The sequence below is a fragment of the Caretta caretta genome, chromosome 5, assembly GCF_965140235.1.
Source record: "Caretta caretta isolate rCarCar2 chromosome 5, rCarCar1.hap1, whole genome shotgun sequence".
NCBI lineage: Eukaryota > Metazoa > Chordata > Testudines > Cheloniidae > Caretta > Caretta caretta.
Window position 1 is genome coordinate 102,632,421 of NC_134210.1, and position 19,204 is coordinate 102,651,624.

The 19,204-nt window shown below is 41.1% G+C and overlaps 1 long non-coding RNA gene across 1 annotated transcript in view; it reads left to right on the plus strand.

Moving 5' to 3' along the window:
- LOC142072203 (uncharacterized) overlaps positions 1 to 19,204 on the plus strand; it is a 77,231-nt gene that overhangs the window by 7,756 nt on the left and 50,271 nt on the right. Inside the window, exon 2 of the long non-coding RNA XR_012668603.1 lies at positions 17,764 to 17,846. This is a non-coding gene — a long non-coding RNA (uncharacterized LOC142072203). The remainder of the gene's footprint in view (positions 1 to 17,763; positions 17,847 to 19,204) is intronic.

A 19,204-nucleotide genomic window follows, 5' to 3' on the forward strand; every position in this document is an offset into this window, starting at 1 on the left:
CAGAATTTATTAAACCTTCATACGTGGGGAGGAGGAGATGGAAGATTCAAAGATGATGACAGTGGCCACTCAGCTAACATCCACTGGGATGTGTTAACTGGGCAGACCACCCAGAGAGTGAACTGGGTGGGGAGATGAGGCGAGGGGCAGGGTCATCCAGCATGGAGGAGTGGGATTAAAGACCGGGTGCTCTGGTTAGGAGACACATTTTAGGTGAGTCTCAAAAGGGGCCAGGGTGGCATCTTTGAAACTGTGATTGGGTGCATGTGGAGTGTCTAAAACTGTGGCTTTGGGGAAAGGGTCTTTACCTAACAGTGCAAAATATGTAATTTTCACTCTAGACAATTTTTTTATTTCAGATTAAGGAAAAAAAAAACATAAAACCTTCATATGAGAGCACAGTGATTTCCTTTGTAACTTTCTGCATGTGACACGAAACACAAAATGGCAGACGCCTCAAAGACTGCCCTGCAGCAGGCATGGAGACTCCATTACATTTAAAGGCACCGTACACAGGAACAAGAAAGGACATTGGCCTTCTGTGCTGTGTGTCAGGTCCCTTGCTCAGACTGTACCAGTCTTTATCAATTCTTTGCTACAGACTCAGTTTTCAACTTTTAGGGCCATACAAGGCCCTTCTTTCCTTGCACAAGTGGAATGTTGATGCTGATGGGAATTATTCACATAGGTTGAGGGCACAATATGGCCCTTACTTTGGGAAGCTATTGGGAATTACGCTAGTTGACTAACTGAAGAACAGATAACATGCAAATAACCTTTGGCCCCTTTATATGCCTTCAAAAAAGGGAAATAACAGTGTTCATGATTCTCAAACTAGACAACAAAGCATCCAGTGTAACCTTTGAATGCTGTTTCCCATCTACAGTCAGATTCTAATTAAAAAGACAAACAGTCATTCACCAAGAATGTCTACATTTATTTCAGACTTTAATCATGGTAATCCAGGGGAAAAAAAGAGGGACCATAGTCCAAGGGCTGGTCTGTAGCTTATTATTCAGCTGTTAGCAAGTAATGTTGTTCAATTGATTAATTCAGGCTTTAGCATTAAGAATAACCAATGGAGGATTTACCTTCTGTAGCAGGTTTTGTTTTTTGTTAAAGAGAATCAACTTGAGAGTGTGAAGGGGTCATGTAATGGCTGACTGTGAGACAAGAAATTATTTTACAGGAAGAAATGCTAGTTGCCATGGTTTCAAGAGACAAACTCCAAGGTTATTCCCTGAAATTCCTTTACTACTGATCTCAGCAGAGAGAGGGACCCCCACCCTATACTGAATATGATCCTTCAGTCCTCATCAGTGCCAGCCGCTGAGATTCAGGGTATAATGTGAAAAGCCTGAAATGCTTTCTGAAAACAAACCAACCACACCAGCCATAGATTTACAAAGTCTATAGTTCTGCCAAGTAGATTATGGCTTTTTGGATCTTTCTGCATGCCTGGCTGGGTTTTCCAGTAATCTGTTGCTTTCCCTAGTGATGGGTGCTGTGAGCTGAAACCAAGAAATTTTCATCTGAAGGCAGAGAGGGCCTGATCCAAAGCCAAAGTGTGAAGGTATCACTTTGATTTTAATGGGCTTTGGACTGTACCTAGAGTCGCTTCTTATTTCATCTTCTATTTCCCTGGGCACCATGCAAAGGAAGTCATAATCTCTACCCCAAGGACTTCAGTCTAAGGCAGGCGTAGAGAAAAAGGGTATGAGTGAGGATAGAGTATATTTTCACTTACGTTAACAAATAACCTTTTTCTTCCATTTAAAAAAAAAAAAAAATTTTTTCCCTCCTGAGGTGAGAGGACAAAGTCTTCAGCAGGGAAAAAAAAATATTATTTGGACTCTGTTTATTCCATGATACTTTATCTGCTGTTATGCTTCTTCTAAACAACATCACTATGTAGCTCTGTGTGTGTGTGGTGGGGTTTGTTTTATTTTAAAGGCATGACATTGACATTTCTGAAGTTAAGTGATCATTAAAGCTGCTTCTGCAAGTAGGTATGCACAGGCAAACCCCTGTGCCCATGCAGAGCCTCACTGAAATCATAATAACCTCTATACTACTGTTGGAAAAGTGTCAGGAGAAACACTATATTTTCCCACCTCCTTGTATTTGTTACCATGAAAAGACTTGTCCCTCCCCTTCTAAGGATTTGCCAATGTAAAATAGGAACACCATTGCAAATAGTATTATTTTATTTAACACGAGTGAATTTTGTTTTGGTATCAACATAAAGTGGGAAGGCACCTACTTCTAATGGCTTGTGCCTCGATTTATGCAAATATATGTAAGATTATGTAAATTTACATCCTACAATTTACAAAATATGCTTCATATTAGAAGAAGAAATTCATTCCCTTAGGATATGGCCAATGCCTTAATTCCCTCGTTAGTTCAGCAGACATTTGTTACACTGAGGCTCTGAGGACTGTAATATACCTTAAAGCAAGCAGTGTATATTACAGTGCAATCACCATCTCAAAGTGGAAAAGATTGAGGAGTACTCGTGGCACCTTAGAGACTAACAAATGTATTTGAGCATAAGCTTTCATGGGCTAAAGCCCACTTCATCGAATGCATGCAGTGGAAAATACAGTAGGAAGATATATACACACTCTCACACACACACACACAGAGTACATGAAAAAATGGGTGTTGCCATACACATTATAACGAGAGTGATCAATTAAGGTGAGCTATTATTGATATTGATCACTCTCGTTATAGTGTGTATGGCAACACCCATTTTTTCATGTACTTTGTGTGTGTGTGTATATCTTCCTACTGTATTTTCCACTGCACGCATTCGATGAAGCGGGCTTTAGCAACACCCATTTTTTCATGTACTCTGTGTGCATATATATCTATATCTATATTCCTACTGTGTTATCTACTATCTCGATGAAGTGTTAGTCTCTAAGGTGCCACAAGTACTCCTCATTCTTTTTGCTGATTCAGACTTACACAGCTACCACTCTGAAATATCTCAGAGTGGTTATCCTTGCTGAGAAGACTGTTCCTGGATAGGCTACCTCTCAGCCAATTATAGTACTGGTATCTCTGTGTTCACCATGTGTTCAGCTCAGTCACCAATGGCATGACCCTGAGGCTTTTGCTAATTTTAATTCTGATCAATATACAAGGGGGAAAATGTATCAAATTGGTGTTTCCCAGGTCACTTCCAATCTCTTAAACACCAGCAGTAACACGTTGCAGTGAGTCACTGGGTCAAATATAGTATGCACTACTACAACTTTCAGCCTGTCAAGCCATCAACTCATCAGCTTAATTAACATCTGTACAGAAGGAAATGGCTTAATTACTAGAGCATAAGAGATTTTACAGGTTATTCACACAATAAAACTTTTTTTTTTAAAAATTCCTGATACTTGATAGCCAAGGAGATTATTAATGGGATAAGGAGCCTTTCACTACTAGCTCAGATTGATAGCTAAGATTTACTGTGCAGAAATAAAAGCAGCACTGAAAAGTTAAGTCTCTGAAGTCTTTTTCAGAAGTGCAAAGTTCCACAATTTGTGCTAACGAGAGATGTTCATTGTCTAATGTTAGACTGTTGCTGAAGGCAGCATCCACCAATAGGTATTGCACAGAGGTATTCTTTGCTCTGCCTGTGACTCATGTGTCCTTGGGAAAAGTCACATTACTCTCTCTCTCTCTCTCTGCCTTAGTTTCCCCAACTATAAAATAGGGAGAATGCTATTTTCCCACCTTGGAGCTTTATGGATGGAACATGCTAACACTTATTTCTCAGTGACTGCATAGTTAAAGTTAGAGAACATTTCCATTTGGAGTCCAGTTTAGACCCCTTTTTAATTTTCCCACAAAAGTACCTTTTGACCTGAAATATCTCCCCTTTAGGTTCAGGCCAGAGGCCTTTTTGCCAAAAATATGAAGTAAATTGGACTAGCCAGGAGATTTTTGCTTTTATTCTGAGGTTTTCCCCCAAATTTACTTTCATTGGGGAAAAATCTTTGTCTACATACTGAAACTTAATGTATGTGTAACATAATATCTGTAGAGCAATGTCCATTTGGAGGGGGAAATGGAGTAGAATAGTAAACATGGGGGCAGGTTTTCAAAAGAGCATGTTGGTGGCTGAGGATTTTTTGTTGGTTGTTTCTTCCCCCACTACCCATTGTGGAAGCCAAGTACTTGAAAATCTGGCTCTCTGTCTAAAAACACACAGCTTCATGTAAAAGCCCAGTTAATTTTGGTAAGTGATGACAGTGTACTTCATTTACAAATTCCAAGCACCTAGAAACAAAGAAGAATCAGAATTTCACCCTGCTCACATATTAAACACATTATTGTGATCCAAGTAAAAAGAAATGCCTATTTCATCACAAAAAAAAAAGGAGTACTTGTGGCACCTTAGAGACTAACCAATTTATTTGCGCATAAGCTTTCGTGAGCTACAGCTCACTTCATCCAATGAAGTGAGCTGTAGCTCACGAAAGCTTCTGCTCAAATAAATTGGTTAGTCTCTAAGGTGCCACAAGTACACTCCTTTTCTTTTTGCGAATACAGACTAACACGACTGTTACTCTGAAACCTATTTCATCACAAACTTTGGTTTCTAAACTTCATAGCTACTCAACATCAGTTTTCCCTATGATGGGTCTCCGTCAAGTCCTCAGTGGAGATTATAATATTACCTGCTAGGCAGGTGGAGTTGATCATTTCCACTGCTCTCCTGATGAAAACAGCGTTGGAGACTTTGCAGAAGTTACAAATTCTCCCAGCAACTGTTGTGAACACCACAGGAGGTGGGGGAAAATACCGGGCTCACCAAAGCTACAAACTTTACCTGCTATACTGATTGTGCTTATCAAGTCTGCTGTGCTCCCCCAAATGATATAGCCCTTTATTTAAATTCCCCTCTCATCTGATGGTGTAGATATTTTGGTCCAAAACCTCCACAGAGAGGGGGGAAGGGCAGAATGAATTTCATATAATCCAACATCACATCAATTTAAATGTAATTTTGGGGAGGACAGGACATTCATTTTCCTATGAAATATTTTAATACAATTTACTATGTCTTGCTTTTGTTCTTCTGACTTTCTCTTTCTTCCATTCTAACTTTCAGGGTCTGTTTGTTCCCTGTTTTCATCTGCCACATCCTCTCCTGCATTTTTCTTTATCTCCTATCTCTCTCTCTTTTTTTTTTTTTTAATCTTTCCCTTCTGCTCAGTCCCTCTCCTGGCATCTGCTCATTGCAACAATTTCTCCTAACTTCTCCACTTTATTCTGACTACTTCTTTTTCTATTTCTCCAGTCTCTTCCTCCATTTCTACTCCATATCTATTTCACCGTCTGAGATCTACCCAACAGCCACTCTCACACTCATGCCCTCATAGTCACTCACTTTGCTAGCGATGGAGTGAAGAGAGGATTTGATAGCTGCTTTCAGTGCTAAGTGCCTTGGTTGCTCAGGCAGGGCACTGGAAGGAGCTGCTTTCCTGTAAGAGGTTTCAGGTGTTCTCCATGACTCTACGGGTCTTTTAAGGAAGAGGGTCATCAAAGCCATAGTGCACTTTAGTCCTTCTTCAGGCCTGGGGAGTGATTCTTGCTCCTCACTAGACAACAGTGACTGTGGCCAATAGATTGTAATGGTACAGGGAGACTCGTGGATAGCTGAGTGGGGTATAAGATGAGTCCAATGCAGAAGACATGTGGAAGTGGTGAGTGGGCCCACAGATGCCTGCCCTCATCACTGACACTTAGCAGCAGGGAGAAGTAATCGAGTGCTGAGATGTCATACTTCATAGATTGTATCTGGGGAATTGAGCAGAGACAAGCTGTATATGTATGTCCTCTGTAAGAAACAAAAGAGGCCCTCTGCTCCACTGGGATGTAAATGCCTGGTTTCCAATGGCCCAGTGCAAACCTACCTATGTGTCTTCCTAAGGTGACTGAATTCTAAGATGATCAGCACAGGTTACATGACTGCAAGTTCAGATCTCTTGGAGGTCCAGTAACACTACTTCTATAAATTCTGTACCCCACAAGAAAACTTGCCCACCCCCAAAAAGCAGGAAGAGGAAGTTGTGTGAATGAGGGAGAGTTGGGGGAAGTAACTGCAGTCAAAACCAACAAATCTATCCGGATTAAGTCTCCTCACGCTAGTCAAAAATCTATTTTACCATTTCCCAGAATCTAACCACAGCTCTAGTATGATAAGTTACTGGACAGCTTTCCATTGACAATAACAATTGACATAGTCTGAACCTGACAAATTAGTAGTTGGAGCCTAACCAGCTGATCCTTCCCTGGGCGTATTCTTGAGCGCAGTTGTTTTTGTGGGGGGGAAGGAACAACAACCTAGAAATTTTCCAAAGAAAAGCTTTAAGTCAGTTACAGCTATATAAAATTAAAAAAAAACAAACTTTAAAGTCAGAAAGTTAGGTACTGAGACACTAACACAGAGCTTATTTCGGCCCACCCTTTGCCTATAGCAGTCCCATCTTCCCCCGTTGATCCCTAGCTTACTTTCCAGTATAGACCCCAGCTCCTCAGTATCCCTACCAAATCTTTACACTCTGTACTGCCCTGAAAACTACCAACAACCCACCTGTTACAGGCTCAAGAACTGAACCTCTACCAGGCCAGCTTTTCCCTAAAAGTAAGAGACCATGTCATGCATCTTAATCTGTACATGTATGCAAGAAAAACATCCTTCTTCCAACCATCATCCCGCCACAGACTGGAGACCCAGCTGTATTTCACCAATACCCTCATTAACTGTTTACCCTGTTCACCATAGATTAGATACATGCCAGAAATCCATACATACCAGTACCCTGTCCAGATTATCTTTCTTATGGACTGCAGTACAAAACCCTCACCCTAGTATCTGAGCTCCTCCTGGGTAAAACCAATTAGCAATAGAAGGGCCCCTAATGCACTTTATGCACCCTCTATCTCTTCTCTCTTTTCAGAGTAAAAACTGGGGTAAGATTTTGAGGTGTGGGGCTGGGTAAAATGGAGTATCAGTTTTGTAAGTCTGTAAATGTTAGTGTTACACATTTAAAAAAAAAAAATCAAAAGCCTCAAGCCACTTGCTAGCTCTGTCACTGTCACTGTGTGGAATATACACCTTTCCGCAGTTAGCCTGCTACTTATGCGGGAAAGCTGGCACAATGCCAAGACAGTCTCCTGCTAAAAATCTTCTCTGAAAACATTCTCATTTATTAATTTCTGCCTCCTGTGTCAGTAACACATATTGTTCAGACCAAATCAAATTGTATATGCAAATACATATGCAAGGGAGGGGGAGGAGAAAATACTAAGATTTAACTGCCTTGTGTCCTACAACAGAACTGTAATTTCCCCAACTCCTGATTAACGAAAGTTAAACAAGTTAAATATAGCTTATGAATAAACATCCATAATTATGGGTTCAGCCTTTCTTCTGCATTGTTTCTTTACTACAGTTTTACCCAGCAACACTTCAGTTGATTTCATAAGCCCAAAAGACTAAAAATCTTAATTCTCCTAGTAGTGAAGTATATCAGGAGTAACTCTAAGTAAGTCAATGGTATGTAAAGTGGGGATGTGAGGAGAATCAGGCCCTAACGATTTTGCATTATATCTTATGTGAAGCTTAGCCGGGTACAGAAGTACTACATCTGTGATTCAAGTCCTTGAACGCTTTTTCTAAATGGACTAGAATTCTCTCCTCTTGATCTGAGCTGCTGACCCCAAATTGGGGAAGATAAAGCTTTTTTGGCCTTTTTATCACAGAACTGTAGGCAGCCATTAAATTCCCCCTTTCCACCCACCCCCGTTTCAGCCAGATTTAAAATTATTGTTCTTTCTTTTACAACTGATAGAGCTGACAGAATTAACTTATGAGTGGGAGTCTGAATTCAAGTTTTCTGTTAGCTTTTGCTCAAACATCAGGGATCCCCTTCTACATCAGGAACGATGGTGCCCAGACGCCATAAAGTTTTGCACAGTATAGACATATAGCTAGAAGAATGAGAATGCTTCAAGGCTTGTTTCTCTAATAACTCATTATGATTATGTAAACATTCTTTTCCTAATTGGTACAATTTACAGTCAGGTACAATTTATCATTGTACCTGATTCGTCTCATAGCTTGGGCCTATACTTCATGTGTGGTGTTCACATTTCTTCTCAATGAACTCAGTTCAAACTTGTGGTTCAGATCTTCCAGATCTTTCAAGTTGCTGACAGTGCAAGTCTGGAGGAGATGGGGACAAAGGTAGTGACTTTCATGATTTTCTGATTCTGGTCCCAGTGGGCAATGGCCTGGTCCTCAGTCCAGTCTTCAATACAAGATATTGACTTACACTGGATGCCAGTGGTCCACGGAAGGCAGCCTGGGATCAGCCAGGTGAAGAGGAGCCCTGGCCATGTCTCCTCCTCTCTAGTCATGAACCTTATGCCAGGAATCAGAAGAAGGGATTTATAGGAGATTGGACTGGCTGCTGGATTCCAACCTAGGATTCCCTCTACTAAGGAGAATATTCCACTGCTCAGTAAAGCCATGTGGCACAAAACAGAATTAATGGGCCAGATTCTGTCTTGGACTTCCACAGCTAGCTGATCCGTCTTGGCTTCCAAGGCTTTTAAATTTGTACTTATCTTTTGTAACAGAACAAAAAATGTGTCCACCTTTACCCAGTATTTCTCTCTCTCTGTGTGTGTGAGTGAGAGAGAGAGAGATTCCAGGATTTGCTGCATCTGGAGGTTTATGTAGTGCTGAAGAAGATGAAGGACACTTTATAAACATAAATTATGTTTTACATGGCTCCCCTCGTGCCTACGTACTTTCTGTTTGTATTTCTGAAAGGGCATAACTGTCTAATTGTTTCCACCTCCACAGCAATCTTATTCTTTTCATACTCTCCATCTTTGCCACTTAACTGAACTACAAGCCAGAAGCATTTTGCCATTTAGGGCCCTCTTGGACTCATTCCTTGGGGGACTCACTTTATCAGAATTAAAGACACGGTACCTGACTCTGGAAGGTCTGATGCTTTGTTCTTCTCCATCTGCCCTTCTTTCTTGCAGGACAAAGCATTGACCTGCAATAGCTAGTATAGTGTAAGGACACAAAGGTGAAGCCAATATAGAAAATGTAAATTAGTAACTTTAAAAGACACGTCAAATGCTATTTAAAATTTTAGGAACATAGTAACATAGGGGTTGTGATACTAGATCAGACTAATAATGTGTGGAGTCCAAACTCCTTACTGTGGTCAGTATCAGATGCTTAAGAGGAAGTCCCTATAATAAACAAGTATGCAATAACAATCTTATTGGGGAAGTTTTCTTCCTAACTCCAAGCAGATAGTGGCTATCTTATATTCTGAACTATAAGTATGTACATTTTTATCTTACCTAGTGTAACTGTGGATGTTCTCACTTATTCATATAAATTCAAAAACTCTCTTGAATTCTACTAAACTCAATTATACCTTGTGGTAGTGAGTTCTAGAGATTAATTATGCATTTTTGTATAAGTCCTTTTATCACTTTTTGATTTCATTGGTTGACCCTGGGTCCACTTTCAGAGCATTAAGTAGGTGCATCCTGCTGGCCTTCTCAAAATCATTCATTAATTTATATTTTCTATTTTGTCACCTCTCGTTTTTTCCTCTCTAAACGAACTAATCCTAATCTTTTTAATCTCTGCTCACACAAGTCTTTCTGGGACTCTACGCTCTTTTCTGGACCTTTCCTTTTCTGCTGTTATCCTTTTTTTAAATAGGGTGATTCTAAGACTGACTATAGTATTCAAAGGGAGGGCATACCATCTTCCCCTTTCCTGTTTATTTTTGAATTTTAATAAATGGTGTGACAGGGTCGGGACAGATGGCTACAGGACAGTGATAGAAGGCAGATATATTAGCCCCAGGTTAAGTAGGTCCCTTTTCCCTGGGTAAGGTAACAGGGAAGTTTCCAGAACAATCAGGAACTTTCTGGAAACAATTAAGGCAGACAGGCTGTTTAGACCACCTGCAGCCCATCAAGAAGCTGCTAGAATCAATTAAGGCAGGCTAATCAGGGCACCTGGGTTTAAAAAGGAGCTCACTTCAGTTTGTGGTGCGTGTGAGGAGCTGGGAGCAAGAGGTGCAAGAAGTTGAGAGTGAGAAGGCATACTACTGGAAGACTGAGAAGTACAAGCATTATCAGACATCAGGAGGAAGGTCCTGTGGTGAGAATAAAGAAGGTGTTGGGAGGAGGCCATGGGGAAGTAGCCCAGGCAGTTGTAGCTGTCACGCAGCTGTTACAGGAGCCACTGTAGACAGCTGCAATCTACAGGGTTCTGGGCTGGAACCCGGAGTAGAGGGCGGACCCAGGTTCCCCCCATCCCTCCAACTCCCTACTTGATACCGGAGGAGTTAAACTGGACTGTGGGTTCCACCAGTGGGGAAGGTCTCTGGCCTGTTCCCCAATCCACTAGGTGGATCAGCAGAGACTGCGGGGCTTGTTCTTCCTTTCCCCATGCTGGCCAGTGATGAGGCTAACTGAGTGAACGGCAGATTTGAGCCACGAAAGTGGCCAAACTGTGGGCTGCCGTGAACCTCTGAGGTGAGAAAATCTGCCAATAAGCACAGGACCCACCAAGGCAGAGGAGGAACTTTGTCACAATGGCTTTATTGGTAGTAAAAACAATAATACAAAAATACACATAAAATAGCTTTGTTGCACACAAGGAACCACAAAAACTAGTAATGCACACTGCTAATTACCATTATCTCAGCGCCTAAATCCAGCCAGTCAGTTCCTGGACTGCGTGGGAAGAAAGCAGTCCCAACAGAAGGCCATTAGAAACAAGTAAAATATGTCTAAAACAAGTACCATTTCTCCTGCTCTCCCACTCCAAAAAACCAACCAACCAAAAATCCCTCAAACAATACATTCAGAAAAAAAAAATCACCACAGACTTTCCCTTCAAACTCTGTCGGGAGAGGGGTGTGCTTTATTAGTAATAAGCGATGCAGCAGGCAGACAGCTGTAGGAAAGAGATCTTTATTGAACATGCATAGAAGCCACTCAGGCATTCTGAGAGGCCCGCACTTATCTAGTAGCAACCTAGGCCAGCTTGCATCCTGCATCACTGTAGCCACACCAAACCAAGTCACTCCTGAAGCCTGAGCCTCTTTCCCCAGTTCTGCTAGTCACACAACAGGATGGACAACATCAGTCAGCACTGCAAACTTGAAGTATTCAAAAGTAATGTCAGTCCCCCAAAATCATGCAATTGGTGGGTTTTTTGTTTTCAAATGTTAGGTTCTTTTATATGCCTACTGTGGGTTGTTTTTTTCGTTTTGTTTTGTGTGTTGTTTTTTAACCTTTAGGGTGCACTCCCTCCATGCCTTTTCTGCAATCATGAGGCTAGAAGTTCACTTTTTTTAAAATGAAAGCTGGGATTCTTATGCAATCTCTCTCTTTCAAAACCAAATGCCAAATATTGCCAGATTCTCAATAAAACCATGAGAGTTGGCAGTACTGTGGTATCAGTAGATAAAGATGTCTTCACTACTCACTCTTTCCCTTTCTTAAAATATCTTGTTTACATTTTTGATTGCCATGAGCAGAAGTTTTCATTGAATTGTCCACAATAATGCTAAGGGACCAGATCCTCAAGTGCTGTAAATCAGCATAGTTCTGTTGAAGTAAACGCAAGGAAAATCCCCAGCTGCTCTATTAGTGCTCCTGCCTGAACATCAAAGTAGTCAAAAGAAGGGGGGATGATTGATCTAACCTTTTATCTTAATATTTGCATTTTAATGATTTCATTTATTCTTAATTATAGCTTTCCTAAGGCTAAAGTTTGTCTAACGCTTTCCATAGGACTGTTTTCACTGAATTTGTGAACTAATCTCACTGTTCACTGACTGTATGTTGATTGATTATGCATTGATGTGTGTAGGGAAGCTGATTTCTGTAACAGCCACTGAGAAAATTTCTTTGCCTGGGGAAAAGTAGCAAATCTTGGGGGGCCCTTTATCCATATCTACATGACACTTGCTTTGTTTTCCTCCAGTCCCCTTTCCTTGTCCTTTCCCCAGTTCTATCCATCTACTGCTCTGACACCACTGGCAAGGAAGGACTTCTTTTAAGCATTAACACCCCTTTCTCATGGCTGCCATGGGGAAGGAGGCTTCCTTCCCCATGGCTGCCATGACAGAGGGGTGTTAACGTCCTAAAAGAAGTCCTTCCTTGCCAGTGATGTCAGAGCAGTAGGGGAGCACTCCCGATGCCTCACCTTTTGGAAATTTTAATAGGGTTTCTCACATTTCCTAATAATTTGTGAGGCTTTAAAGGAACCCACATTTCCTATGTGGTGTACCCCTCTTCTTTTCCACCTTTCAGTAGCCTTGGCTAGAAAGATGTTGATGATGTCTTAGATTCCCTCAAACTGTAAAATGTTGAGGCCCCAAAAGATGTCTTAATTTGTGTACACAATTTTCCACTGGCCTTAGACATGCTGAAACTCCTATCTGAGCAATCTACCATACATCTGTTCATCATCCTTTGATGAGGTTTTAAAGTTACAATTTTTAAGATGACATGAGATGTCTAGTGCTACTCTATTCTGCCTATAACTACAGAGGCAAAGTGAGCTTGAATAACTAATGTTAGGTTAAAAGAAAAGGAGTACTTGTGGCACCTTAGAGACTAACCAATTTATTTGAGCATGAGCTTTCGTGAGCTACAGCTCACTTCATCAGATGTTAGGTTGTAAAACCACAGGAGAACACTAGCAGAGGGTCGAATATAGAAAACCATGTCATTCTGTATAAACATTAGTAACTCGGTCATCTCTGCTGGAGAAAGTTCACCAGGGTCATGCACTAGCTTACAAGGTTCTTCCTTTCCATAACAACAAATTTGTATTTAACTCTGGGGGACAGGGGCATCACAGGGGCAGGGAGGATTATTACATGTGCAACATTTAAGGTTGAAAAATCAAGAACGCGGGCGTACTCAGAGTAAAGATTGAAGGTTCCCTTGTGCTTATGCAGGGCCATCCCAAAGGGGTGCTGGGCCCAGGGCGGAAGTGATGAATACGTCACTTCCGGGACTGATTGCGCCAGTCAATCACACCGGCCTGCGAGACCCCCGAAAGTGTGGGGCCCAGAGTGGTCACCCCGATTTGCTGTACCCAAGGGATGGCTCTGTGCTTATGCCTCTCCTATAGTATTATAAATGAACAAAAATTTGTCAGTTAATATGTACAACACACATGAGCTAGCATTTCTTACACAAACTTGAACATACTACATGACAGTGCAGTACTTTCAGTCTGTAGTCTTGCCTTGATTATGCCTCACTGGAGATTTACAAAATAAGCCAGATTTGGAGAAAATTGGTTCAGTAGTGTTATGAACATTTAAAGTTGAATGATCTGAAGTCTGAGACTGTCTCTTGTTTGATCTTAGATTTGAGGACACTGAGTACAAGGACTTGGCTTGCCCTTAGCTTTTGCATGGGTTCCACAAGTGTGGAGCAGCTGGTTGCCTCTTCTCCACACACACACACACACCTTCCCATTGCAAACATGCAACAATCTGGCCCTCAATTAGTATAGCCTTATTTAGCACTTGAAACCCAAAGAGAAACCTCCAGGAAAGAGCCTGTTCTATATTCTCCTATTCCTATTAATTACTATAATGATTTTGGATTAAGATGTTCCAAGTCCAAAATGTCAGAAAAAATGGGCAAGCAGCCAGTTTAGAACACACGAGTGCCTTAATGTATGAATAAAACTGATGAACTTAGGGAAAAAAAAAATCCCACATGGTAGGGAGGGAAAAATAGAAGAAATAAAAAAGTCAGTTGTGCAATAAATTCATTACATACGCACCCAGTGTAATGCTGCTGAGAGAATTAGCTGTGTTTATCAGCTTCCCTCTAAGCATCAGATCCATTTAATGTAATACTTTCCTAATCATCTAGAGAAGCCAGCGTTTGGCTCTGCTTTATTACTATTCCATGAAATATTAATGTTGCAGCAGTCTAGAGCAAGGAGCAATGCCAGCAACATGATTGTTGACAGGGGCAATCAGTGACTAGAACGAACAATCAGTTCACAGAAGGGGCCGATCGAATGGATGCTTCTGCTCGTTCTGGGGAAATAAGGTAATCAAAAATGTGTTGCCTGGTGATTCATCTTTAACAAACATTTTAATTAAATACTTTTTCCTCTCCCCACCGCGTCCCCAAACTTTAGATGATGTGAAAGTACTCTGGGCTGAAAAGATGGATCAGCTTGAATGAAATTGTGGGGTTTGTTTGTTTTTTAATCCAAAATTTAACTGTCTTCTAAAGATATTTTGGTGCTAAAGATACATTTTTTGTGCTTATTTTTAGAGGTTGTTTTGCATTGCTCAGAAACAGCCTTTGCTTTTAAAATTTAAATTTGCAGATCATTAATGTATAGCTCAGATCAGGTCTGCTCTCATTTCGCATGCAAGGTGCATGCTCTGCTGACATTTCTTTAAAAAAGATGTTTTTTACAAAGGATGTTTAAAAATCCACTCAAATGTGCACACGGAGGAACTTATTTACACAAGTGCATCAGTAAGCCATGCTTAGCTAGTTTATGCTCTGCTCTGCTCTGCAATTTATCCGGGACTTAAAAAAAAATTGGGATCCTTTCTGAAATTTTAAAAGTAACTTAGTACATCCAATGCATCCAATGAAGTGAGCTGTAGCTCACGAAAGCTTATGCTCAAATTAATTTGTTAGTCTCTAAGGTGCCACAAGGACTCTTCTTCCTTTTTGCTGACACAGGCTAACACGCCTACCACTCTGATACTTAAGGACAGATAACAATAGAAAACCCTTTTGAGCAGGTATTGGTTGGCAGGAAGCAAGTAATTCAGAAAGGTGAAGTTAAGGTGAGAGACCATGTTCCTGCTGCTACACTGCCCTGCAGATCAGAGAGGGAAAGGATGGAAGCAATGTTGCTATTGATTCAGGTCTCTCAGTGACTGGAGAGTCAACCCTAGGCCTCAGAAACCTTCCCACTGAAAACTCTGTCGACACTGTGAATTGTTTAGGCTTGGATAAAAGAGCATATTTAGACCAAACAAAAAAGGCCTGGTCAAAAATATTCCAAGCAGCTCTACTGTGCACAGTAAAGATTGCACAGTCGAGCCTTCTCTGTGTATCCCCTCCATGGCTGAGAGGTAGTTCAGCAGCAAGCTAACCAGTGAGAGCACTAGTTGTGCTTAGTTTGCTTCACACTTCAAATAAAGGGAAGGGAAATTAATCTGTTGGCTAAGTAACCTTAAGGCTGTCATCAAGAGCAAGAAGAAAAGGAGTACTTGTGGCACCTTAGAGACTAACCAATTTATTTGAGCATAAGCTTTCGTGAGCTACAGCTCATCGGATGCATCCGATGAAGTGAGCTGTAGCTCACGAAAGCTTATGCTCAAATAAATTGGTTAGTCTCTAAGGTGCCACAAGTACTCCTTTTCTTTTTGCGAATACAGACTAACACGGCTGTTACTCTGAAACCTATCAAGAGCAAGGAAATTCAAAGACAAAGGTGAATTCTGCCCTTAATTCAAATGGTTACTTGCGTCTAAGGCTGGAGCTCAGTGGATGATGTCATGTGCACTAATCTCTAGCTCCAAAATGGAGAATCAATAGCAACACATTAACAGTGTATAGAGTTCCTTGCTCTGGCTATCTGGTGCCAGCAGCAACTTGAATGTTACTTAAACATACTGTTTTTATTGTTTGAGTAGCCTCATATTGAATAGCATCTCCTGCTGCCAATGCAGATACTTGTGTTTTCTTCATCTTAACAAAGGCTGTGAATTCCCAGGAAGCTGTTTAGGTCTCAGATGACTGGGATGTATTGTTAAAAATGACACTCTGTGAACTCGTGGGATTGTTAACTTGCATTAAAGTTTGATAAAAGGCTAACAAAGGACAGATGATGTGTGCTTGGAAAAATGGATCTGTTTGGCTTTCTCCACACAGTTGACAGACGCTTGCAAATCAAATGTGAAATACTACCTAGAAGCTACAGTTGCATCCGATGAAGTGAGCTGTAGCTCACAAAAGCTTATGCTCAAATAAATTAGTTAGTCTCTAAGGTGCCACAAGTACTCCTTTACATTTTTCATTGTCCTTTTGATCCCTCCCTCCTCCTGCTCTCTCTTCATTCTTGAAATGATGAAAGAATTGGCATGCTAGGCAATTATCTGTGGTGTGTCAGCTGACATTCCAATTCCCTTTTGTCTACACTGGGCCAAGTCATCCCCTTCATGGAGAGGAGAGGAAGAGGAGGAAGCACAGGTACTGGTCAAACGATGCTGGTAAATTCAGAAGGAGGAAGTGAAGCCGAGGTAGAATTGTTCCCCCAAGCCCCTGTCCGTGAGTGCCAGCATTATCCTCTAGAAAATCTGCACTGTTTGCGGCAGAAAACCCACTGGAAGTTAATGTTGATCAGAGCAGAAAATCCTTAACTGCTGCCTTCAACAGTAGTTACTTCAGAGCCACAGCTGGTCCCCCAATGGAGAAGGACTGGAAGGGAAGGAGACCTGCTGCCAGTATGAAGTGTGGAAACATGCTACTGGGGGAATAAAGGGCATGACACAGGCACTGGCTCTGCATGCAGGTGCCTTAGTATAGGCAGGGATGGAAAAGAATTTGCCAGCAGAACTCGGGCATCTGTGTAGCGAGAGGACCATGCCACCAGTCATATTTGCACACCCTTCTCCCTTGGGAGGATAATGCAGTGGAAACCCCATACATGGAGTTTCCTGTGAAGTCTTACTCCTCCTGCAAGGTTTCTACGGAACGGGATAATAGGAGCCCAAGCTGAATACATAAAGCTCAATGGTTTGGTCATCTAGACCAAATCACTAATAGGAGTCAGAGAAACATTGCCCTTTAACAGTAAACTATTTGCATTAAAGAAAAGTTGCCTCAGCCCACCCAGAAACAGATTAAATGACAGTGAATGTGCTTAATTTGTTTAGGAGCATAGTATAATATCAAAATAATTAGGCATGATTTAGGATCCCACAACACTTTATAAATATGAGCATACACATCACAGGCTGGCTCAAATAGTGTTTCACAGATCCCAGGTAACGGTACCTCTGATGCCTTCATACACTCCTTGAAGACATCCCCACTCAGATTTCAGGCCTCTAGCTGTCACCCCTTGTGGGGCAAGAACCTATATTCCTCTCCCCCTAGACTGGGGATTTAGGCTGCAATTCCTCTTGCCACTACCTGTCATCACCTTTGGAAGTCTAAGTTTAGTTCAGTACCTGCTGTGCAGCTCTCTGGAGCAATGACAGTGCTTACCAGTGACCTGCCAGCCGTAAATAAACCACCGTATTTATTCTGAACAAAAGCATTACAGAGAACTTATCTTGAAAACAAAACCACTTCTATGCATGCCCCTCTTACCAGCATCTCTGTGCAGAAGGTAGATATGTTTCAAAGTCCTTCAAAAATCCTTTCAGCAGAGTCTGTCCCTCCTGGATACAGGCTCGCTCAGTTCTTGGATCAAGTGGCAGTGGCTGCTCCTCTGTATCAGGCGGGGTTCTTTATGCAATTCTCAGTTTGTTGTTTGCTGGCCTCTTGAAGCCAGTCAAAACGGAACCCCAGATGCGGTACATCTGCAGACTTGCTTACCTGTCTAGGGATTTGCATTAATTACCCCACACACTCTCTCTCTCCTAGGATTTTAATTCCTGTAATTTCATCCATGCTTAGGTGACTTCCCCAAGACACTGCATTGCTTGATCTGTTCCAAGAATGAAATTAACCCCTTCACGCTCAGTGGGCAGCAATATAAGGTGAGAGGGGAAAACTGAGTCACACAATGTTCATAAAAATAAATCAGAAACTTGCAGTTCCCCACAGTATTGTTTCCCTCTTACACATGGGGAAATTGTGGCACAGTAGTTTAAGACACCCAAGTGTGATGTTGTCTAATTGAAGTATGACCATGCGAACAATTGTTGCTACCAATGCTATATAATTGCAGCAAATCTTATACAAAATATAACCCATGGCCAGAAAGGGTTAAATGGCCTGCAGGCTGAATGACCCAAAGCCCACCTTTAAAGTTCGTTTTTGGAAAACCAGTGAGGTAATAAAGAAGCTGTTTTATGCTGGGTTGATAAATCTAAATTTTGAAAGTCATGTTAGAAAGGCATGTGAATGGTAATTAGGGCCATTCATGCTAAACAGGCTAGAATTTTGAAATGCAAACCTATATTGTTAGAAGTAATACTCATTGTGTGTATCTTAAATGCTACCCATGTAAACAGTTCCTGTCTGTCACTATAGCTACTAATTCAGCGATCAAAAGGGAATATTAACATTTAGATGAATCTTGGGTGAAGTAATGTCCTTGTCTATATGTCTCTTTAAAGTTTGTAATAGACTGCCTAATGGATAAATTGCCCTATGTTAATTTGTGTAACTAATTACTGGTGGTGTTTAGAAAACAGAAGGTTACATCAAAAGCATATTGTTTACCCAGGACTGTGTGGTCAAGTGGATGCTAGAAAACTGTATAAAAGACCGTTGGGTCCTGATTCTGTCATCTCAGATCTGCTTGAGGCTTCATACAGGGGAAACATAAGCAATAAGGACTAAAATCCTAGTCCTAAATTGAAACCCCTGCAATGACATTGGACAATAACTTGTGAACTATTTCTGAAATAACTCTTTGCAGCTACAAAGCTCACCATCTCTGCTATGTATCTGAACCTCAAGAATTTAACTCATGTCTGTATGTATATTGATCTTTTAACTATACTCTTTTGTTTTTAATAAATTTTAGTTTAGATAATAAGAATTGGCTGTATGCATTTATTTGGGTAAGATATGGAATATTCATTAACCTGGGAGGTAATGTGTCCGATCCTTTGGGATTGGTAGAACCTTTTATGTGATGAAGTAAGGTATTCAGGAATCTTCATCATATTTGACTTGGGTACCTGGATGGAGGTCTGAGGCTGGGTTGCTTTGAGGGAACTGTGTTGTCTGTTTTTGGAAAACCAGTGAGGTAATAAAGAAGCTGTTTTATGCTGGGTTGGTAAATCTAACTATTGAATTATCCACCATCTTTGGAGTTTGTCTGCCCCATTCTTTGCTGTTCACCCTAATTGAATAGATTCATCGATATTAAGGTCAGAAGGGACCA